The following is a 6552-nucleotide window of genomic DNA, read 5'->3' as shown; positions in this document are numbered from 1 at the left end:
TTCATAACTATTATTGTTATTTATTTATTTTTAATTATAAATCACAATAACTCCTGCTCTTTACCAAACTCCTTATAATATACCAGTCAACTCCACCAATATTAAAATAACCTCAAGTAAAAAAGGTTTCACAAATCAAAGTAATAAAAGCGACCAATTCATGCGGTCATCCATGAGGCATGAGAATGGGAAACTAGGCATCTGAAATCGAGATAGCCAAGAGAACTCTTTCTTCCAACGCCGAGACCTTGATGGGGATAAACATAAGGGTAACAATGATAAAATGTGCTCCGCTATATGACACTGATGTCTCTGATGTCTGCTATCCCTGTGCCAAAACCACCCCATGCACACAAACAATGCTGCCCAAACCACTTATCTCATATTTTTTTTATTTTTTTTGCATGTGGTTCCGGAGCACCTTGGTCAGTGAGTGATCGCTAGTCCACAGAAAAATCTGGGCGATCGCTGGGCTAAATCGCCCCTCGCCCTACTGCAAAACCTGACCCCAAGGGCTTCGGGTGGATTCGATCCTGTGACCTCCCATGGCAATATACTGTTTTTGACCAACTGAACTAACCCTTGAGGCTTTCTTATCTCCATATTATATGATTGTTAGATAATTTAAAAAAAATACTGACAGACCCTAATCTTTAAACTATCATGGATAATACCTAGATATATATATATATCCACGAAACTGGCCGCATAATCCATTGTTTTAACAATAGTGAAAACAATGCCTCTGAATACAGGGAGAAAGATCCCTTTATACAACTGCAAAACCATTGCAAAGATTTCAAATTCTTTAAAAAAAATTATTATTACACTTTGGATAATCGCTGAAGAAAATTTTGTGCATATCAGCAATCCTGATTTTGGCACTTGCGTACAAAGAAGGCAGAACCTCACTTAACCATAAGTGCTGCTGAAAAACATAAAGATCATTGAGCGGCTAACAAAATCACATTGCAGTAGAAGAAGCACAACAACAAATCCATTTAGATAACAACAAATCCATTTAGATATCAAATATTTTGCAGCGGAATATGGAATCCTTAACATAATATTTTTCTGTGAAAACTCACGGACAGCTCAATACTTCAATAAGCATTCAACATACAGATCTATAAAATCCAGCACTACCACACTACCAATTTCGCTCAAATATACTGTGAACAGATATACAAATAAAAAATAATATAATTTATTCACACAACATAATTTCTTACCTTATTTTATTTACAGAGAAATAATATTTAAGGATGTATCATTTTCCTGGCTTTCCCTGGAAGGAATCAAGCCAGATATAACTCTGATACCATATTAGAAATATAAAAAAAGCCACAAAGATTATACATATTACATGAAAACATTACTTCCAACACATAATACAAAATTTTAATACAGTTGAACTATAAAACAATACACTCACACCTCAGAGATTCATTACACTACACCTCAGGCACTCAATACACTAACACTGCAGGGATTCAATACAGTTGCATCGCAGGAATTCAATACACTCACACCATAGAGATTCTTGAATACTCCCTCACACTGCAAATATTCATTGCACTCGCATAGATTGATACAAACTTGCACCACGGAGATTCAATACATTCATACTACAAAACTGTACACTTGCACTGCAGAGATTCAGTATGCTCGCATCATGATGATTCATTACAATCACACCATAGAGATTCAATACATTAACACTGTAGAGATTCAATACACTTACACATTAAGGCATTCAATAAGGTTACGCATTAAGGCATTCAATAAAATAAACTTTACGGTTTAATACACTCACACCACAGGAATTCAATGCACTTGCCCTATAGATATTCTATACACACTCGCATCGGAGCGATTTATTGCACTAGCATAGATTGATACATACTTTCACCACATGGATTCAATCCGCGTACAGCAGAAAAATACACTCACACTACAAAGATTTAATACACCCACCCTGCATGGATTCAATATATTCACACCACAGAAGAATATACTCGCACCATAGAGATTTAATACACTTGCACCGCAACGATTCAACAGTCTCACACTGCAGAAATAACACTTGCACCACAGAGATTCTGTAAGCTTTCACTCTCGGGGATTAATCATTATTAATACATTCTGATTTAAGGGTATCTAAGTTGATAAAAACACATTCTGATTTAAGGGTATTTAAGTTGATAAAAACACTTAAAAATTACATTTGATTTGGCTCACAGCAACCTTTAGCAAAGTTAGATTTTTTTAATATTTCCTCTTAACTATTAAAAACTTTAAATTTTAATACCTTAACAAAAACCCTCAAAACTCAATCAAACTTAAATTTAAAAAAAAATATATATATTTTTACTTATAATATTATCAATTATACATAACTTTTCTTTTAAATTATTAAAAAATACAATTAATTATATGCAATTTTAAATTTTTCAAGTTCATAAACGTTAATTAAAATGACAACTTGGCTTATTAAATTTAAAAATTATAAATTGTACCTAATTCTCATCAGGCTAACCAATAGCACTATTTTGTTGTGCTTACGTCTCACAGTATCGACATCACATGAGGAGTGCAATCCTACGACAGGGGTAGGATTATTGTCATGTAGATTTAGCCATCATATATATATATATATAATTGGAAGGTGCCCAATCATATTGCAGACTTTTTTAAAGTTATAGGATCCTCATGACATAAGAAATCGGAGTTAAATACATTTTAAATTCTATTTTTCCAAAAATGATTTAAATTTAATCGTATATTTTTATATGGTTTTTAATAACTTCAATTTAATTATAATAAGAAAAATGTTCATAGAATATTATTTTATTATATATTAATTTGATTTTTCATAATCCTTTTAAAGTTATAATACTGATGATTAATATATATTAAAATAGATATGGTTTATTGAACCTTTAAAAATAAATGACTCTAAATTTTTTAGCCTTTTATTTTTATGTCTTAAAAGTATTAAGAAAGGTGTTTTAAAATCATTGATATTTTGTTGATTTAAAAGTTTAAGAAAATTGGTAAGTGATAAATATTTTGAAAACTAAGTTGAATGTGATTATAAGATGGACAATTTAAGAATAAGTATATACCATTTTCAACTAGTTTAACATTGTAAAAGTGAGACACTTTTTCATCTCATGGAATTTTGGGAATTAACCAATACCTAATTTCAAAATTATAAGATCCTTATGACATAAGAAATCAGAGTTCAATAAATTTTAAATTCTAATTTTTTAAAAATGATTTAAATTTAAGGGTATATTTTTATATTTTTTTTAATAACTTAAATTTAATTATAATAAGCAAATTATTAATAAAATATTGTTTTATTATATATTAAATTTGATTTTTCATAAAATTTTAATAACTTTTAAAGTTTTGTGTGACAAATATTTTGAAAATTAGATTGAATGTAAGTATAAGATGGACAATTTAAGAATACATGCATATCATCTTCAACCCTTTTAGCATTGCAAAGGTGAGAGACTCTCAATCTCATGGGGTTTTGGGAATGGAGCAACACCCAGTTTCACAAAAGCTCACGAGAACTTGCTTTTATCTTAACAAGGTTTATTTTTTTCCCAGCATTATAAGATAGAGAGATAATCTTAAGGTAATTTTAATTTTCAAAATTGGATTTGATCACCTCCTTATAATATCTTAGTTTTAGTTTTCTCTCCAACCTTTTGTCAACCCATAATTTATTCTTAAATTTTGATGTAATAATATTTTTAATATTATTCTTATTTTACAAAATGATTTCCTATGTGAGTAGAGTTATTTAGATTTCGGATCCATCACATAAAAAGCAGTATTTTTATTTATGTATCTTTCTTCTAGATCCATCAGCAATTAATATTTTTATGTGATGAATCAGGAAGACAAATATCTAAATAAAATAATAATTTCCTATTTTATCGGCAAATGGTAGCTGAAATTGGGCATCCTAATGCCATCCCTACTTGAAGTAATGGTGAGAGATTGGTAAGAATTAAACACAATTTTAGGAAACCTCTGAACTTCTATGTTGTTTAACTTCTTCTTGTACATAAGAGACCCATTCATAGTCATGTTTTCAATGTGTGAAAGGTTTACTTCAATCAGGGGGATATGATAGAGAGTACTTCTTGATATGTTCTATCTTAATCCATGACTCTCTCAGATAATACGACCCCAAACTTCACATCTATATAAAATAAAATAAAATGAAATGTAAATTTATCTATGAATAAGTAAGTAGATCAAATCTCACTCCCATTCTTTAATTTAAAAACCAAAAAAATATAAATCAATCCATTTAAATGGGGTTTAGTCATAAGAAAATTTGAGAATGAAAATCATTTTTAAAAGAGTTAAACTATCTTAAATAACTTGATAACATCATAACATCTATAATGGCTCTCGAAATACAAGGAAAACTCTAAATTTGTGGCTCAACGCAAATCCCCTCTATCACCACATGGCGAGAAGTTCAGGGTAACATGTCGGTATGTACTCTCCTAACACTCCTACGTCTCTCTTCGCAAATTTGATTATGAACGTGCAAAGGCGCTCCTGCTGAACTAGGCACAAAACTTACTGTTCTTCACCAGAAACACAATTGTTAGGCATTTCGCCCGTTGAGAGACAGAAGTTAAATCTTTTTAATAAGATTTGAAATTCCAAATTTTACTAAAAATCAAATCGAAATTAATTAATGCGGACATGGTATATTTTATACATAAAAATGTTATGATATGTACATTTGATTCACATGCACGTCATTGATTTTATATATAAAAATAGTATGAACAAAAATATTATGATTGTTGGAACTACTACACACCTACATGCAGACTCTTAGTTAAAGCATGGGACTGCATGCAAGATTCCTTTTGCATGTTGGAACTACTACACACCTACATGTGGACTCTTAGTTAGAGCATGGGATTGCATGCAAGATTCCTTTTGCATGATTTACTCCTTGATTTGCTCCTTCTTTAACTCCGCAACTGACTAGTTATCTCCGGAACTTGTTGTAGGTGTTGAGTCTTCTCATTGATCACCACTATAGTGCATTACCTTGGGATCTTCACCCAGTGATGCTATATCATGAACATTGTAACATATTTTCGAATGCATCATTCTTTTCTTCTTTCGATTTTCTTTTAGTGTTTTTTCTCTGCAAAGCTGTGTGTTCAACCTTTACTAGCTAGATTCATCTGTTCAGGTTTTCTAACACATTTACATGGTATCAAAGCCTACAGGTTGTTAGATAAAAGGTGCACCGATACTTTATTTTGCAAGTATTACAGCTTGGAGATCGAAGATTGACAAAAAAATGGAGTTTCCCAAAGCATCGATCCTAACACCGTACAACTATCATGAATGGAAGGACCAAATGGCTCGATACCTTTGTCATAAAGGGTTGTATAGGATTACCATGGCTACAGAAGTGGAACCCACTTCAGCCATAGAGAAATCCAAGTACCTCAACCGTATGGATGAGGCCCACAAATCCATATGCATATGCATCTCTCCAGAGTTGTAGTTTCATCTATCTGCCTGCAATACTCCCAATGAGATTTGGAAAAAGGTTGAAGATCTCTACGGGAAACAGGATGAGATGAAAGGACATCTGCTCGAAGTGGAGCTGCTATCATTGGATCCACGGAACTATGAAAGAATTCAAGACTTCTTCACCAAATATAATGATCTATTGCCGCAACTCAAGGGTTGTGAAATTGACAAATCCAAGGAGGAGAGTCGGCAAGTTCTCTCTATTATGTCAAAGCTCAGACCGGAATACTTCGTCTTTGTGTCTACATTTCATTCAATAAGGCTCGCAACAGGTAAATCCTACACTATGCCTTCTCTCAAAGAATTTATGGAGTCCCTTAGTTTTGAGCAAGATAAACTCATTGGCATGGGGAAAATCAAACCTCCAAAAGCACATGCACTTGCTGTGCATGATGGCAGCCACAATAAAAATCACAGATCTGATTCAAATCAGAAAAATCAGCAGCAAAAAGACAAAGGAAAAGCACATTCCCATCCAAAGAAGGAAGGGTACACCAAGCCCTTCAATGACTCCTCCGGCTCGAGAAATGAGAAAGGGAAGAAAGGAAACAGATGCACCTACTGTCAAAGAGGATTCCATCCATAATCCTCTTGCATGAAGAAACAAATTGACCAAATGGCAGAAATCCTTCAGAAGAACAACCTTGGGGACCACATCCCTCAGAGCACCAAGAAGAAAACTGAGGATCTGCCACACGGGAAAGGTAACAATTTTCATGCTTTAGCTTCTCCTGATGCATGGATTATAGATTCTGGTGCATCACATCATATGGCTGCTGCAAAGGAAGTCTATTCCTCTTTGGAGGCATGCAAAGGACCTCCCATCCTCATGGGAGATGACTCACCTATTGAGGTCACCGGAAAAGGTAGAGTGGAACTTTTACACGAAAGATTTGAAGATGTGCTTCATGTTCCAAAACTTTCGGTAAACCTGTTTTCAGTTTATCAGATCAC

At 33.0% G+C, this 6552-nt stretch overlaps 1 pseudogene; it reads right to left on the bottom strand.

The window, feature by feature from the left end:
* Positions 1 to 1095: 1095 nt before the first annotated feature.
* Positions 1096 to 6552, bottom strand: part of LOC149210991 (putative thimet oligopeptidase) — a 42598-nt pseudogene continuing 37141 nt past the window's right edge.

This window comes from Pinus tabuliformis, chromosome 1_2 (genome assembly GCF_031772625.1).
Source record: "Pinus tabuliformis cultivar Carrire ecotype Pingquan chromosome 1_2, CPIR1, whole genome shotgun sequence".
Classification (NCBI taxonomy): domain Eukaryota; kingdom Viridiplantae; phylum Streptophyta; class Pinopsida; order Pinales; family Pinaceae; genus Pinus; species Pinus tabuliformis.
This window is presented reverse-complemented; position numbering and strand designations above follow the sequence as displayed.